This window comes from Lichenostomus cassidix, chromosome 3 (assembly GCF_008360975.1).
Source record: "Lichenostomus cassidix isolate B80296 chromosome 3, HeHo_3.0, whole genome shotgun sequence".
NCBI lineage: Eukaryota > Metazoa > Chordata > Aves > Passeriformes > Meliphagidae > Lichenostomus > Lichenostomus cassidix.
In genome coordinates, this window is record NC_139483.1 from 22,567,531 (window position 1) to 22,585,995 (window position 18,465).

The following is an 18,465-nucleotide window of genomic DNA, read 5'->3' on the forward strand; positions in this document are numbered from 1 at the left end:
GCCCGGGTGGGGTCCCTGGCAGCCTCAGCGCGCCGCAGCTCTCGGGAGGCTCCGTGCGCGCCTCTGTGTTAATAAACCTTCCCCGCTGCTTTCCTCTCCCGCAGTGAAATGGCTCTGGGAAAGGCTGCTGCTCCTTGCAGGTAACTGCAAAGGTGCTGCCAGGGGGATCGATTGCTTCCTAGCTGCTGATGTGGTTTGTGGAGTGTTTTGTTCCAGACGAGAGCTCGGTTCTGGAGGGGAAAGGTGGGAGAGTGCCGGTGGGTTGCTGTGCCCCGGAGGGAGGGCTGTGCGAACAACCCGCAGAGGCCTGTATGGAAACATGGCAAGGAAGGCTTTTCTCAGTAGGAGATGTGCTAGAAGTAAATTTGCAGCAGGAACCAGAATTTGAGTACCCTCACTACAAAGTAGAAAAGCGTCTGTCGTTCTGCTATATTAATTTGAGGATTGTTTTTCTATTCACTGGACTTTAATTTTTTGCAAGGAAAGTTAACACTAAGCACTCTTTTAGAAACAAGAAAACAAATTCAACTCCTGTCCATTTCTACGAATACCATCTCCTTTCCCTTGTCATTTCGACCTTGCTTGTAACAAATTAGCACAGGACCTAAGATTATCCATTAAAACAAAATGGTGGTAAAACCAAAGCAGATAATCTGAATTTTCTGCCCTCATTTTGGTAACAGCACGAGTTTTTTGCCTGATGTTCCTGTTTGGAAGTATAGGTTGTTATGCCCCTTAAGGTTAGCATTTGAAAGTACCTTTAGCTTGAAAGTAGCTGCTGTTTTCTGTTTCCTGAGAAATGTGGTTTAATTTCTATGTTAGAAATGATACAATGTTAAAATGTGTGGAGTACCTGAACCTTATATGTGATAATGTCAGCCCAGTTGGGATGACAGAAGAAAGGCACAGAAATGCCTTTAATCCTTGCAATGTATAGAGGACTTGCACTAAAATAGAGAATATTCTTTCCTTAACAGTGTTAACATATAAACTAAGGGGATTACAAGGGATTGTTATGGAACAGCAGCACTTTGGAGCAGGTTGGATGGACAGTAGGATAGGTAAAGTGTTTGATGCATTACAATTCTTAACATACCATTGCATCTGTTGCAATACTGCAATGTCCAGAATTTTGCTTCTGCAAAATTGGATTGAGTCTTAAAAAATTAAAACCTCTTACTCTGTAGAGAAGGGGAGTGTGGTCAGTCATGAAAAAGGAAGGGTATTGAAATATTCTCATTTGGTATTTTTTCCAACCAAAGTGTTTAAATGATGCATTTGGTAAGTCTTAGCCATTTTTTCTAATAAATAGTCAAATCCACTCCTGCAGTTATTGAAGCAATGTCCCATTATGCAGGAATATGGTGCAATTAATTCTCTGTAAGAAAAAAAAAAAAATCATTATTTCCCTGTTGTTGAAAGGTGTGAAAGTTTTATTTTAGCCAGCGGGATCTTTTTGCCTTATGTTCTCATGAGTGTAGCTAATACAGGTGGTAACAGTGATGGAAGTGCTTATTCCATACGTGAGAATATTGGCAGAAAAAGGTTTTTGCTGTTTTCAGTATGCACAAATGTTCCTGGAGTATGGCTTTGATACTGTTACACAGATGTGTGCCAGCAGATGGGTAAAACAACTTTATATATGGAAAGATCGCAGCAAACACTAGTGTACACAGCACAGAATAAATATGAAGTATTTTATGCTGTAGTATAATTATTGCTCATTATATTGGGGCACTTAGAATACTAGGTATTCGGAATTGTTTTTTCTGTAGGTGATTGGAGATTTACATTAATGAGGACCAAATACCCCTATGAACAGGAGCTTCTTGGAGAGACTGGAATCTTTTCACCTTGTTAATGTGCACAATTGGGTTTTTTTTTCTGGTTAAAAGCAAGAAAACCACAGGCACAAGAAGGTGAAATATATGACCATAATGAAAAATTAAAAAGGGAGCTGTAAAATTCTTCCAACTGTTTCATCTTGATGTTCCAAAATTACTTTCCACACTTACAATTTGAGGTTTTGGTATAATTGATATTGGCATGGGTAAATTTTTTCTTTGTGGTCATACGAAGACTGAATTTTCTTCCTGAGTTTGCTGGCAGCAACTTCTGTTTTCAGGCTGCTTACTGTGCCAAACAGTAACCACCTGAATAAAATGTAAGCCTTCTAGCTCAGGCTTGGACTCATTTGGGTAAGCTGCAATAAGGATTTTGGCTGTTTGAGGGTATGAGAAAAAAGTAAGGTACATAATTTTCTGTGTTGTATTTTTTTCCTATTTTGTCCCTCTTGAATGTGCTTTTGTTCCTCTCTGGTTTCTAAGTAGATAATAGTAATTTCAGTAAGACCTTTTGCCATTGTTTGCACTGTATAGTGTCATTTGTTTTATGTGAAGTTGGAGATTTCACTTGCTTACTTTGATCTAGTGCTGTGAAACTCTGAAACATGAGCTCTGTGCACGCTTCCAGGTTTAAATCTGTGTCCCATGGTTATCAGTCATGAATGTTATCTACCTGAAATATTTCATACTGATTTGATATAGCACAACAGCATTAACTCATAGCCTTTTAAGTGAGATGAATTGCGTAGTTCAGCTGAAAGTTCAAGATCCTGTCTTGTTTCATCATTATTTTAAGAAGAGTGGGGAGTAAAAGCAAGATCCACAAAGGCAACTGGGTGTTGTAATAGTGGATTCTTATATCTGAGGTTCCTGTGCTTGCAAAAGTCAGGAACCTCATAGTTGTGGTGTGATCTTGAGATGTAGATTTCAGTCTTTCAAGCAGAGGAAGGAAGGAAGGAAGTAGAGTTATTCCTTATTATCAGTATGTGTTCCCAACACTGACAATTTTTATTCCAAAGGGCGTAATGCATGTATGTTGCACCGTCACACGCAAGATGCTGTTTGTTTTCAAGAAAAGCAGCAGCCTCTGTGCCTTGCATGGAGCTCTTATCTCATAGATGTGATCTCTGCCTGTTAGATTGAGTTTCTGCAGAAGAGATTAGCAGAGCAACGTAATTACTTCTGGCTACAAAGTAGGTACTTCAGCGGCTCGTGCAACTAGCGTATTCTACTGATGGTTTTAGTAAGGGCTCTTTGAACTCCTCTGGCACTGTGATCAGGCATTAAAGATGTAAGCCATATTACGATTCATTTAAGATACTGTAGGCTGCACATTTTTCACGGTGCAGTGGGGCTTCATTAAAAGTGGATGTCGAGTCACTGTATCTCGGTTCATTTGGAAAAAAGAAATTCTTTGAACATTACGTTTGGCACAGTGATTGTTTTTTGAAAAGCTTTTGTTTGCACTAAAATGTTGTGCTTTATGTATCTGGCCATATGGAAAGGTAGGACAATGTAAAATACATGTGTTTTTAAATCACTAATTAGAGAGTTAGAGTTAAAACTATGAAACTTATTTGGTGCAACTTAATTGCTGTGAGTAATGCAAAAGCTTTGAAATGTAATCCTTGGGAATGCTTAAGATTCTAATTATATTCCAACCAGTCAAGGTGCACTTGTTTTGAAACTAGTCTGAGCTGGTCCCTTCTGAGAACCTGGTATTTCCAGTGCCAAAGGTGCAGAAACAGATTAATTTCTACAAAAATGAGTTAATGTGCAAAACCAGGGACAGACTTCAAAGCATAACATTTTATTAGAAGAGGTACTTCCAGATTAACAAAGCGAGCCCCAAATATGTTAAATACAAGCTCAAGAGCAGAAAATCACTTCGGTTTGGCCCAGCCCTAGCTGCTGACTGCTATTTAGAACCCTAACTTGCTAATTGACTGTAGTTAAATTCTGAAGAGCTGGCATGTAAGCTACAGTTGCTGCTTTATGGTCTCTCCCTTTGAGGCAATTATTCTATTAGTTACGGAGTTTTGGAGAGTTTTTTTTCAGTGTGTTGCTTTACACTTCAGATGCTTTTACAATTATTTTTTAAAATGAATTTCAGAAAGCTATGGTTATTGGACTAGCCAGTTCAATGGACCACCTAGGTTCAATGGCATATCGAAGTTTTCTGGTTTGGAATTGCAAATCTTGCAAACATATTCCATTTAACTTTCTGAGTAACTGAAATGGAATTAACTTCAAGTCATTATATCCAAGTTTTTCCTATTAACTCTCCTGTAGTGTATTCCCTAGTGGATAAAACTATACTTGTATTCTTTTTGCCATTTATTCATCTTATGAAAAAGTCTGTCAGCTATCATTTTGAATGAGGGTTTCCTCCTCCTTTTATTAGCATTTATTCTTCAGTCTAAATCTGAGAATAAATTCCATTCATATTGGTACACTTTCTAGTGATAATATGAAGACTTCTTTTACAGCAGTCTTCATTCATATCCAAATCTTACCCAGTTGGTTTTCTAGTAGGAACTCAGAAATTTCTAGGTAAAACTATTCTGTCTCAAAAGTTGTGACTTAGGTGGTGTTTTATGCATAATGTCCCTTCTGTTCCTGCATTTTGTCTTGTCTTTATACAAGTATAGCTTAGCATGTCTGTGTTTCTTTCAAGAACACAAATGCTTTTGGTATAACTTACTATTCCTCTGTGTTTCAATATCCCTATAACACCTCATTTTATGTTGTAGGCCTCCTTTTTTAGCTTAAATTCCTCCTATTACTTGTTTGATTTTTGGTTCTTTGGGGTTTTTTTTTTGTTTTTGTTTTGTTTTTTTTGTTTTGTTTTTTTGCATACAACACCTCAGTTGTGTTAGGTATGGTTCTTTTGTTAGTTTCATTGCCTGGCTGCTGTTTTTAATTGCTACTACTTAAAAAAAAAAAAAACCAACAACAAAAAAGCCCCCAAACCCTTGTATCCATCTATTCATTGCCATACTCATCGGTATTTCTGTATCCTTACTTACCTGATCTTTTCCCCTTTCATCTCTGCTAGCCAAATTAACAATTAACTGTGAATATGATAGAAGCTTGTCACAATTTCTGCCATCATTTTAAGTTTAAATTTTTCTATAAATTTTGGCAGTGTTAGTTGTGGAAGATTACTTCTCCATTATTTCTGTAGTAAGGTTCTGTCTCCAGAGGTGAGGGTTTTTTTCTGACACATTTCGGTGGTTGAATATCTTAAGATTATTCTAACTTAGAAGTGAGAGCTATTAATCTTTCAAACTTAATTCTCCTTTTTAAGGTCCTCTAAGCTGAAGAATACGAGACTATATTTAAATAGCTTAGAGAATGATACAGTTATTCTTGATCTGTTCCAGTAATAATTTTGAATTGCCATTTGTTTCAATGGGAGCTCCAGTCACCATGTTTTCTTTGGCTTTACTTGTCTGCTGTATGTCAGATCTCCATCCCAAAGAAGCACAGTTCTCTAAAATCTACTCTTTAGATTCACCACAGACCAGCCTTGCTGGCTTTCACACAATCTCCAGTGACAAAAACCTGTCTGTCTTCTGGTATTGGTGTAAATCTCTTGTTCTGAGGTTCACTCTTCATTACCTCCTCTTACTAGGTATGTCCTTACCAACCACCCCTTAAGATACCTTTGGTTAGGTAGTCCTGTGTTTGGTATGATGATTGATACTGGAGTCATACAGCTTTACAAATTCCATCATGCAATTATGACCCAGGTTTTGTAAGTACTGTTTTGTGTAAGGAAGGCATGGTATCAAGCTGAACATTGTAATGTTTAGGTAATTTTTACTGGTGAGTCATGAAAAGTTTGGTGGCAATTATTCAAAATTTGGTGGTTAATATGGTTATTGAACTGATTTTTTTCATGTGGTATGTCACATATTCCAAGTTAAAGTTCTTGTCTTCATGCCACTGTATTTGGGTGCCCTACTTTTCAAGTGACCTCTACCTCTCTATTGCTTGTACCCTTTAACGATGACCTATTTGTTTCTGTGCCTTCAAGCTTGAAGTTATTTATTCTTAATTAATTAATTAATAAAGCAGTGTGTAGATGGATAAACAGTTGACTGGTGATGAGCTGACACAAGGAACATGTTAAGGGATGGAGAAAGAAAGAAGCATGGGAGGAAGAAATGCCATCAATAGACCTGAAGCATTTAGTCTAAGGAAGTAAGGCTGCAGTGGAGTAAATGGCATTCTTTCCCATCCAACGCACCTCTAAAAGGATGCAGTGAGTTGAGGTTACAAACCATCTATTAATGCAAGAATCTTGGGATGGCTGTGGAATTAATTCCTCTAATGTACTAGCTTAGTCCTTAAATTCTTCATTACGAATCTACTGCTGCTTTATCGTCTTTTGGGGTACTAATTTATGATTGCACAGGAATTGGAATGCATGTGATGCAGACGTGGAAAAATAGGCTGAGAAACAAAGTGACTTGATATAGGAGAAACCTGGAGACAGAATAAAAGAGGGTGTTCTGTACCCCCTTATTTTCTCCCTCTCACTATCTAAACATAGTTTTCAGTCCTTCACAGTTTGTCATTTCAGGGCCGTGCATCTCAGATCACTCCAAATGTCACTTTGTGTCTTCACACACCTTTGAGAATGGTATTTGTTAAATAGCATGGTCACAGTTTGACAGCTGGTGTCAAAATAAAGCCAAGTGGTTTGTTGTGTGATGGGCGCACATGATGTTCTCAGTAGCTGCTCTTACACCACAACTGTCTCCTAAAGATTTCTCTTATTCCTTTTGACACTGGTCTTGCCTTTCTTCTCATGCTTATTTCCCCTTGCTCTGTATGAAGCTGCTACAGGAAAATGTATTAATGTGATTGTAAAAGCTTAAGAAAGACAGCAACTGATTATGCATTGTACGTCATTTGGAGAATAGGACTCTGGTTGAAGATGACAGCTCTGAGCAGGTGACCTTGAGGTAGAAGAATGTTGACATGTAAGAGTCTTTTGTATTAATGCAGTAAGGCAGTGAGAAGAGGGGCAACCTCTTGGGGCAATGACACCTTGTTCTGAAACACCACGTGATGCTCTTAAAAAAGCATGAGTACCTGCCAGCAAAAAGCAGTATTTCTTGACAAACATGATCTGGAAAATTCTGCAGAAAATGGTAACATTACAGCTGATGATTGCATTCAGATCTCTTAGTACTGAAGGTAACATTAAGGGTGCACTTCAGTATGACCTATAAAGTTACGTCCAACTCTTGGTTTTTTTTGGTAACCATTTCCTCCTGAGCCAGTTTTGTTTGTGAACAAATACAGCACACGTGTGTAGATACGGAAAAATCTAGTTGCTGCAGGGTGCTTCATTGTATAGAGGATGTTAGCTCTCCTTCTGTTTTTGTACTGTACCTGCTTAGTAATGCTTTTGTCAATGCTGCTTTGAAACATCCTTCAGGGAAAGTAAGTGTAAGTTATAGTAACATGATAGAAAATTTATGTGTTTCTTATGATAACAGAATCCATTCAAAATCATTTGTCTTCCTTTCTCCAGTTCCTTCTTTGCATCGTATTGCCTACTTCCTGTTTGTGGTTTCTGTTGGACTGGGAGAGTAATAATAATAACATACTGATCAGATGTTCTGCCTTGTAACCTCTGAAGCAAAGTTCCTTCCTGTTAACCAAATCAGAAGAATGCTTGTGGTGTCCCTCCATACAAGTCCTCACTTGAGCAATACTCTCTAAAGCCAGTGATGCTGAGAAGGCTTCAATTTAGGACACAGTTTGGCCTTGAAGAATTTACTGAAGTTAGGGATCTTGAATTTTGGTGCTTTGGATTTTCTAATGCTGGTGTCAGGGGTACAGGCTTACAGCTCTTCCAGAGCTCTTTGGCATGTAGTGTTTCTGTCCATCCTGTGGCTGTTGAGGTCCTTGCTGTACTCACAAAATGTGCAGTGAATGTTCTGGCTGATGGCCGAGGCGCTGCCATGGGAGTGTTCAGTGTGCCTGGGCTGCACAAAGGAGCTGCTGGACTCGTGCTAAGGCTTGTTTGCTTGGGCCCAACCCTTCCACTTAGGGAGTGATTTGCAGCTTCGCCTCAGTTTCTACTGAGGGCATGCATGTAAACAAGATTTGTAGGTCATCTTGGCTTTGGCAGAAGTTTAGAACTGGCAAGTTACTGAAAGAAATAATATAACCAGATTCTAATTGAAACACAACGCTGAGGTGCTGAGGTTTTTTCTTTTAAGATTAGAAACCTGGCCCACTGCTTTGAGAAGGTCCATTTAGTACGCTGCCCATAACCATTTTGATATAGTTGTATTTAAAAACTAAAACCTTTAAAGAGTTTTTTTGAGCTGTGTAAAGCTAATAAAGAAGGATGTGCTACTAAATAAAGTCTTCAAATCCTTGTCTCTCAGGAGTTTTAACAAAGTTACTTAGGAATAAAATAGAAAAGTCCTTGGGAATTACCATTACTAGCAGAAAAAGGGTCTTAAAAGAGATTTTTTTGGGTTGTTTTAAAAGTATTAGCATACATATCTCTGCTTGTGAAGAAACTTTTCAATCAAAACACTTTTTTTTTTTAAATAAACCAGGCTTCGCTGAATTATTGGCAAAAATAATTAGTTTTTTATAATTATTTAAATTGTTTTCAATGAATGGTGTAAGTTGGATTAATTTTCTATAACGAACAAGTGGTGAATAAAGTTATTAATGCTTTTAGCTGAAGTGAACTGTAGAATAGCGTCAATGAACTCTCAGTGCTATAACCTTTGACTTCCAATTAACATTTTTTAGGTTACCCCACACTTTCTTTTTTTAAAAAATAGTTGAAATACATGTAATTTGTTTCCAGCAAGGCTGATAAGAACAGATCTAAAAATACTTAAAATATTGTAGCTTGTCAGGGGATCAAATCTTATCTTTTTCAAGGTGACCTTGTATTTATTTTATGGGGAGCCCCTTGCCCTTGCATTTATTTTTCTGGGGAGCCCTCCCACCCACGAACCTTATAGTGGTTTAGAGCTTTAATATGAAGGAGACCAACCAAATTGTTGAAATTAACGTTGATTTTAATAGGATAAAAACTTTGTTTTACTTTCCTGTAACCCCAAACACACCCCAGTTTTAACCCAAAGCCAGCAGCTCAGGCTAGGTCCCCAGATCTCCGGCTTTCTCAAAAACACCCCCCGTTAAAAAGAAGGTAAAGTTTTTAAAGGGCCTGGCTCTACAATCGCGGAGCGAGGCTGGCGCTGGGGCTGGGGACTCATCATGCCAGGGCGGCGGTGCGTGTGCCCGGGCGCCGGGCTGCGGCGTTGTGTCCCGGCGGAGCTGCGCGGCCGCGCCGGGCCCGGCGGTGCGGTGCGGTGCCGGTGCCGGTGCCGGTGGCGGTGCGGGCGCGGAGCGGAGCCGAGCGGAGCCGCGCTCTCCTCCCGCTCGCTTTCTCTTTCCCCCTCTCTCGCTCGCTCCCTCTCCCGCTCGCTCTCCCCCCTCCCTCCCTCGCTCTCTCGCTCTCCCTCTCTCTCTCCTACACTGCCAGCCCCTGATGTGATGGCGAAGAAACCCCGTTGACAAGGCACTGCTTTTTCATGACGGTGAGTTTCCCTTTGAGTGTATTATAATTTTGTGATAAAAATTTCAAGGAAAAAAAAACACACAACCTCCTTCCTCCCTTCCTTCGGGGAGGGAAAAGAGAGGGGGGAAATCTATCTCCAGACAGACAGAAAAGAAAGAGGAGCAAATTAACAACCAGGAGTTGCCAAAACCAGGATATTAGGTTTCAGCCCAGAGAGCTATTGGCTCTGGGGCTATGTATATAAATATATATCTAGAGAGAGAGCGAGCGAGAGGGGAGACGAGGAGGAAGAAGAGGGATATTTTGTGGGTGGCTGTTGTTTGGGCAGATGTGGATTCACATGGAAATGAACTATATATATTAATTTTTTTTTTTCGCGAGGCTGGTGGTGGTGGCTGCTGAGGGCACTTAAAAAAAAAGTTGTTTCTTAAAATAAAGGCGCGGGGGGGGGTTGAAGGGAGAGATAAGGTTTCAGGTCCAGGCTGATAGCTGCAGAGAGGGGAGAGGTTTGGGGTGGGTTTTTTTTTTTTTTTTTCCCTTGCTGATGCCATGCAAATTCAGGAGAGGAGGGAAGAAAAATCTCTTTTAATGACTCATTGATTGAGCCGGTTTAAAATTAGTTGTTGTTGTTGTCTTTTTTTTTTTTTTTTATTTTCCGCCCCCTTGATGGCCATCAAGAGAGGGATGGAAAGAGGAGAGGAGGGAGAGAGTGTTGTGTGTGTGTATGTGTGAGTGTGAGAGAGAGAGTGAGAGGGAGAGAGGGGGATAGAGAGAGTGTGTGAGGGAGAAAGAAAAATAATCTTTTCAAATCTCCTCCCTCTTTTTTTTCCCCCCTCGTTTCTTTGCTTTTCTCTAAAGCTCTGTGGTCTGTGAAACACTCTTTTCTTCCTCCTCGTCGGGAAAATGGAGACACTTCGTCTCTCTCCTGGCTGTGCAGCTGGGAAGGATTTTTCTTTTCTTTTTTCCTTTTTCGCTCATGGCTCGATTTTTCCCTTTACCCCGTTCACTCGCCGCCACCCTAATTTTGTATTTTCTTTGAGCTCGTGTCTCAGATTTGTACCTTCTGGAGATTTATTTTTCATTTGTTTCCTCGTTTTCGGTGTCGCCACTCGATTTTATTTGATTTGTTTGGTTCTTTCTTTTCAATTTGCTCCGAATCGCTCCGTGCCTCCTGCTTTTTCCCGAGGAATGGAAACGGTGCCGCTTTTTGTGGGTGCGCGAAGTGCTCGGGCGGTAGGTTTGGGCTAATGCGCTTTTTTTCGCCTTTTCGGGACCGAGTTTTTCCATGTGCCTTTTGTTTTATTTATTTAAATTTTTCGTTTTCTTTTGGATAGAGAAGATATTTAACTGTAACGCCTCTTTAACACAACAATAAAGCGTCTCTTTCTGGAGTGATCCGTTTGGCTTCGCTGTAGAGTGGATATGAATCTAATCCTTTGTGCTGCCGGGATTATTTTCCGTAAAAGAAACAATGTTTTGTAAATAGATTTTTAATTTGTGGTTTAAAACAGTAATCAGTCTTGGAGGGGGTTTTTCTGCAATGCTCGCTGTTCACATTTATTGAGTCATGGGTGGTATTCAGCATGTAAATTATACTTTGCTTTTGGTATTAATTGCACAATTCAGTTACGAACTATGGCAGAAAACAGGTATAGAGATGTTAAAAACCGGGCAAAACCGAACGAGGTGCAGGAGGCACGTTTCTATTTCCTTAGAGCTGTTCCTAATCACTGCGGGGAGGAAGGAGACGTGGCGGCCTGTGCCTGTCGCCATTGCTGCTCCCCGCTCCGCTCCGCTCCTGTCCTCCCCGGGCTCGGCAGCGCGGGGTGGCCGAGGGACTGCAGGGGAGAGCGGAGAGCTGCTCCGGCGGCTGCCCCTGCCGTGCCCGGGCTCGGCGGGCCGGCTGCGCGGGGGAGCGGGAAGATGGCGCTGCCTGGCTCCCTGCCAGCGTTTGTTGCGCAGTTTCACCCGCTCTCCTCCCCCACGGGCGCCATTTTAAGGTCCTTTCTGCTGTCGCCGCGCAGCAGCGCGTGGGGCGGTGCCGTCGCGCCCAGCTCGGGCCGTGTTTCTGTGTCTCGTCCGGGCAGCGATCCTGTGTGGGGCTTTGGGAGCCTCTCCGCGAAATCCTAAAATCCTTGCTTCCCTCCCGCACCCCTCACTCCCTTCCTCGTCCTTGGTCACCGTCTGGAGGGGGAAGGGGGTGTTAAACAGGCTTGGCGCACAGGGGCCTGTGCTCGCAGCTTCAAGCCTGCCAAGCCTTACAAGCTTGTTTTCTTACTTCTAAAATACGTGTTTCTTGTCATTCAGAGTACAGGAATTAAAAAAAAATACTTGAACGTCTTCTGAACGATGACCAAAAAATAAAACGTGACATCAAAAAAGAAATCCACCTTTAAAATATGATCTGGTGTCGTGCATAGGGCAAGGTATTCCTCACTGAAGAGGCTTCATACCTTTAAAAGTGCTTGCAAAAAGAAAAGCGTAGGTAACTTTTTGGTGGGTAGGTTGCTCATTTTGTTGCTGTTACTCTCCTTGAAATTTATTTTTAAGGGATTAGCATGTTTTCAAGTTTTTATCACTCCTTATGTGTTACAGGAAGCTGTCTTTTCGAAATTAGTTGAATTACTTCATTTGGCAGCTCTACCTTAATGTATTTTTAAAGTATTGTTTTGGTGCTGTTTTTAGGAAGAACACTGAAAATACATTTCTTTCCTCCCCCCCCCAACCACCTTTTGTTTAATATTTTTGTATGATCTGCCCAAACCTCATGAGGCTTGAGTTTAATACCAACATCAGCTGTACCTGGGAAGAGCAAGGTGTGCTGCCAGATCCACTTACGCTGTGCCCACTAAGGAGTGTAGAATGCTTGTTATGTAGTTCTTTGGTTTATGTTTCTTGGCACATCAGAGGAGGGTTTCCCCATTCCCAATGCTCATTCCTGATGGCAGTGAGAGATTTTTTAAAATTCAGGAATATTTTAAGCCTGTTTAAATTTTTCGCCTGTTGAAGAGTTTTGAACAACATTTCTGTGAAGGACACACGCTTATTGACTGGAATATACTAAAAAATTGTCTGGATATAAACTGTCTTTTTAAAAGACTTTCATGGGGACAAACTTGTTAACATTTTAGCTTTGAAAGAACCACACTAGCTATAAAACTTTAATTGTTTACAAATACTTTTGAGTGTGGAGTACAGTACTTGTTCACATATTTCAGAAATGTTACCTCATTAAAGTCACTATTTTTTAAAGTGATTATATCTTTGTTAACAGGAATCTTGGGATTAAGATAGTGAATTCTTTTTTTTAATGGTAGTGTACTTTTTATAATAAAATTTCTCTAATATGCCTTAATGTCTGGAAGATTGTGTGTGGTTTTTTCATTAATTTGTGAAAATAGTGAAGAAATGACAGAGGTGGGATAAAAATGACCAGTTTATATTCTTTCTGGGCATAATACTTGCCAAATGACTGTATATAATCTGCACACTGGCTACTTGCATTAAAGCACAGTATATTCTCATCTTGAGTTGGTGTCTTTGTTGGGTAGTACTTAAATATTCCAGACCTGTTCTTTTTACATGTAGTTTTATCTTAAAAAACTTAAGACCTTAAAAGTTCATTCTTCTTGATGTTGCAAGTAGCACTTTGCATTGAGTATGTTGCTTGGAGGAGTGGGAAGCTCACCATATTGCTGCAGTAGCCTAGTTTTACTTCCATTGATACACATTGGCTTATTCACTGGTGTGATACTTGTTTAGGTTTGAGTGCTTATTTTGTGTACGATAAACCTGTATTCTCAAGCTGAAAATGCTCTCAGTGAGTGTGTGGATTCAGTTGAGGTCAGTGCTACAGAGATGGCTCTCCTGCAGCTAGGTATTTTACATCACCTTAGGGATGTGCAGTTTTCATCCCCCAGCTCTTTTTCCAGTGCAGTTTATAAATTTAGCTTAATGTACTGCGAGGAAAGCCCCAAAGTTCTGCTGTTAAGAGCTGCATTTCCAGTTTCCTCTAAAGACCCTGTCTGTATTTCTGAAGTTTTACAGCAGAGATAAGTCCATAGTCTAGAGCTGAAGACCTTTGCAGCCATGGATGTCTGGGTATGCCGCTTGGTGTCTTTTCAGAGTTTTGTACTTCCACATGGGTTCCAGAAAAGTTGTATCTGCATAACTACAGTTCGGTTTCACAGTGAGGCTCTAATGGTCAACGATTGTTCCTTTTCATGCTGCATTAGGCTTGTGGTAAATCTAATGGTTGGTGCTTTTTAGCGTAGACGTAGCAGCGAGAGCGTGAAAGAGTGTCACTTCTGTCTAAGAAGTCACTGCCGAGCAGGCCTAAGAGCCTCTTTGATAATGTAGTCACTCTGTTCAGAAAGCTGGCAGCATTTCTTACAGTAGTTCCGCTGGAATAAGCTGCATCTGTGCTTCAAAGGTTTTTTATTGTTGTATAACCGCCCAGCTTAGACATGGGGATTGTCTACAAAAACAAGTGTGTTTTTCTTTGTTATGGAAGAGGAAAAGCAGCAACAATAAGAAACTATTCTAACATTCATCGTGACTTGCCACTGTTTTAGTGTGAAAGTCAGAGTGAGCAGTTTTGGGAAGGCCCTTGTTACACCAACAAAAATGCATAAGAACCAACCTGAACTGGGGTTTTTTTCAAGGTCACCACATAGTTAAATTAATATATGTATTTTTATTTTCAAGTGTCCATTTGCTTTTGCATTCCTTGTTAAGAAAACCCCCAACTACTCTGTCAGTGTTATTTTTGCTTTCTTTGAAAATTGTTGAGGTTTTAGACAAAATAAAAATTACTGACATTAACTAGCACAAAGAGACTACCAAGTTTTTTTATTCGTTTGTTTTCTTGTACTAGTTTTAAAATTTTCTAGTGCTAACAGATTCCTTACCAAAAGAAAGCAGACAAACTCACTGTAAAAATGTAGTACAGTAACCTTTTTCTCATTGAAGGTATTAAGAAAGGGTGGTGAAGTGAAGAAGAGGGTAGGTCTGGGGAGAAAGATTTAACTTCATTGCAAGAGACTGATTGATTATTTTTGTAGAGTCTGATGTTACGCCTTGTCTCAGGTGGAACTTGCAGTAGTTTTACTGTGAACTAGATCTGGGCATAGAATTTCAAGATCTATGTTGCAGCTTGAATTTACCAAGATAAGTCAACTGGAGAAATTATCTTGGCCCCACTGAAATAGGTGCCAAAATCTCCATTGGACTTTAGCAAGGTATTGGCTTCAAGAAGGACAGGATGAGTGGCATGGAGGATTTTCAGCCTGGATTTGGGGGTGTTGATATGGACTGCGCTGCTGAAGTAATTCTGTCAATTTATCCTATTCAATTTTCAGTAGATTTCCCAAACATATTCACTGAAAGGCATATAAATGGCTGTTCAGCTAATTATTGCTAGTTGTTAGCATATACTAGCTTGTGTGACCCATGCTTGTGGCAAGATTTGGTTTTAAAATTAGGATGGACTAGGGTGGCAATGAAAAGATACTAGTCGGGCATTGGTTTATAAATCAACTGAAAAATGCTCAGTTCATAAAGAAGTTAAATTATGGGACTGCAGAATCTTTGAAAACTATATGCACAGAATGAGAAGTATGATGTATGAGTACTCTCAAGTAGAAACAAGGTAATAGCATGTGAGGGAGTGACTCAACATTCCTTGAAGTATTGTTTTACACAAATAGCATATGCTAAAGGTCTGCAGTATTGCATACAGTAGTTTGTAGAAATGCTTAACAGCAGCTAATATCCTTTGGGCAGGTGAATGTTTCCTTCCTAAGGAACTGTTGAGATCACGCCTCCTTTGCCTCTTTTGGGATGAAACCAGGACCTTTCAAAATGGTTTATGAATATTGAAATTCCTGAAGAATTGTGTATGTGCTGGAGCAGCTTGGAAGACAGAGCCCAGCACAGGCTGTAGCATAGTGATGAAGTTAGTCACTGCTGGGGGAAAGGTCTGAGCCCAGCCTTTAGCCTGAGGGATCCCATGGGATAGGGAAGCATCCTGACCCCCAGGCTGAGGTTACCCTGGATTTTCTCTATGTGGTTTAAAAAAATCTGTTCCTGATGAAAATCTTATCAAGATTTTGGTGTTGCCAAGAGCTGCTCTGGATGCAGCAGGAAAAAAGTGGTGTTGAATAAATTAAAAATTCTGTGCTGAACATGTGTGTCTGAGGGAAACCAGACTGTAGACGGTGACGCTGGGGTTCACATGTGTACTTGGTGTTTTGACTGTAGCTGGATTAGCCTTTACTGTCATACATGCTGTTAGTTTAACTGCACATTTCCTTTTTTTTTCTTGACATGCTAAAATACCACTGTAGTTTTTGGAGGTTTGATAAGTTACCACATTTGGCAAGCTCAAATCAATCTTTTTTAAATGGCATACTAAAGGCAAATAAAATGTAGGAGTTGGATAAAGAGCCTATTGTAGGTTGTGTTTTAGCATGTTGTTTTTCTTTTCCTTTCAGTGTGTGGAGCTGGTATTTCACAACTGTGTAAGGATCATCCTGCCTGTCCTCTTAGCTGTTCATCTGCCAGATCTTAAAAACCATGAAGAGGCATAATGTTGTGCCTATCAGTTCATGAGAGGAAGCACTTTTCTGTTCCTTTTCTTGTTGCTATTTTTCTGATTCCTGAATAGTTCCTTCATTTTGGAGTGGTTTTTTTATCATTCTTCTGAATTTTTAAAATTACCAATTACTTCTCATACTCTGTTGCATACAGATGTCTTTGAAATATTGATGATTAAATTCAGTTCCACAGCTAATTTTAAGCATTGTAAAATCATCTTAAAAGTACTACTCAGATTTAGATTCTTGGAACAAAACCACATTTTTATATATTTAGAAAGTTAATGCTTGCATAGTGCACTGCATTACTAGGTTAGAATTCCAAATTTCTTTGTTAGGTCTTTTTTAGAGCACAGTTCCTGGTAGATTTTGCAACAGTGTAGTAGTTGCTTTTTTGGATTACTCTGGAAAAGAAGGTATTCATAAGGAGTAATTTCATATTGTAGAATATAAGTACGGCATAGTTTGTAAGTGAATGAAGTCCTTGTGTTTTACAAAGCACATTTTAAAATTAATTTTGTTTCCATGCTCCTGTTGTCCTGTAATAACAGTTTTTGGATAATTATGACTTTCTTTTTCTCCTGACTGAAATTGAGAGTGAGATTTTAGTTTGCAGTGAATTTTTCAATGTTTACCTCTTTTCCATTGAGTACTGTGTCATTATTGTGCAGCATTAATTTTTTTTTTACAGTAGTGAGAGGGGGAAGTGGAAATACCTCTTAATATCAATTTTTTGTGTATTACATGAATGAAAAAATCAATTTCTTGAAAACAGGGCTTGACATAGTGAGCAGTTTTAAAGTTGGTTATAAGACACAAGCTTGGTTACTTAGAAGAATCTGAAATTCACTTTGCAAGATATTAGATTGCTCAAAAATATTATTGACTTGAAATTTAAGAGTAAACTATATCCTGATAAGTTAAACTCCTTTCTTACACTTCTGTGTTGCAGAGAATGCAAATGAGGTCTGGGTGTTCCTGTGTAGGAGTTTCCTTCAATGAATCCGGGGCTGCCTGTTGGATAGGAACCTGAGAGAGAACTGACAGGGTAAGGCAGGCAGTGGTTACAGCACCTTAGCAACCTGAAGTGCACACTGCTAAGAGGATACGTTACCCAGTGGGTGATAAAATGGCTCAGGTGTTGTCTCCCTAGTTCAGAGGCAAGCTGACCAAAATATTATCACTGCGAAAATTAATGAGAGTTGTGGTGGAAATTTGTGTGTGAGAAGGACTTCAGTTCTGGGTGTTTGACCTCTGCAGTCAGTGTGGAGTCACTTAATGCTGCTGCAATCCTTTTATGTAATTTAGCAAGAGATGGATTGGGTTAATAGAGTAATCTTACATCCGTGCTCAGAAGGGTTGTGAGGGATGAAAATGCCACCAATTTGATGTAGCATACTCAGTTCGCAGCAGTACCATTCTCTGCAGTGACTGTTAGAGTAACTGATTCATTCTGGTTTTGTTGTTCTGATGATTGTTGTTCCAGTGGCAATGTATTTCTTCAGATATTCCATAGTGAAGTTACTGTTGGGATTGTAGATTAAAATTCTGAATGGAGAACAGTAGAGCAACAGAACAATTTAGAAGATTTGATAGGACAGGTTTGTTACAAAGCATGAGAGAGATCTTGTCAAAATTGCTGCTGACAGGATGTGTACAAAGTCATACAGAAGTTGTGAGGATTAGTGGGTGTATGTCATAACTCCAGCAGTAGTTGCTTCAGGTGCTACATATATTACTGTGTGCAGATTTGATTGTCTCCCACTGTAAAGGTTTAGCTACAGCAGTCATTACCTTACTCTAAAGCATTGATTTCCAAAGGTCAGTGTTCACTCTCAGGAGTCATGCTGATAGTCAGGGATTGATCCCATGTATTTGCACAAAACTTTTAAGTTGAGGTTTTTCCAGCAATTTTGCAGATAAATTTATTTACTTGTGACGTGCTAAGTTTTGATGCTGATCATAGCACACTTTCTGGAAATAACTGCTCTAAATATTGTTCTTCTAAGCTATCCATTAGTTTGTGCTTTTTACAGAAAGTGAAAATAGTGGTTTATTGCTTTGTATCTGAAGTGATCTATTAAGGCTGTATGAAATTATAAGTTACTTTGAGAAAGGAAAATAGTGCTTTTCTGGCAAGCTTGAATATAACTTGAGTAAATTTTAAATCCAGTGTTTTCAGCTCTTAGAATACAGATAGTATATGAAGCATATGTGAGTAGTTGGACTGCTTCTGGGCAAATCTAGTTTTAATGACGTGGGAGGTTGTAGATGCTGCATGTGTTATGTGATACTGTAGCATGTTGATGAAAAATTTAGGCTGGTAAGGACCACTAGGGGTTACTTGGCCCTGCCTCCTCCTGTAAGCAGAGCAAGCATCACAATTAGGACAGGCTGGTCAGGGCCATTTTAGTTTTGAAGATTTCCAAAGAGGGAGATTCCACCCTTTTGG

General features: G+C 39.7%; 1 protein-coding gene across 5 annotated transcripts in view; it reads left to right on the plus strand.

Moving 5' to 3' along the window:
- BICRAL (BICRA like chromatin remodeling complex associated protein) overlaps positions 1-18,465 on the plus strand; it is a 45,365-nt gene that overhangs the window by 438 nt on the left and 26,462 nt on the right. The window contains exons 1-2 of one of the 5 annotated variants that reach the window (XM_085054938.1): positions 8,528-9,436; positions 16,966-17,061. The exons of 1 other annotated variant lie outside the window; for it this stretch is intronic. The gene's annotated coding sequence lies outside the window, so the exon portion shown is untranslated. Of the gene's footprint in view, positions 1-8,527; positions 9,437-9,968; positions 10,651-16,965; positions 17,062-18,465 lie in introns of those variants that run through there. 3 more of the 5 variants (XM_085054939.1, XM_085054937.1, XM_085054941.1) reach the window with 3 other exon arrangements.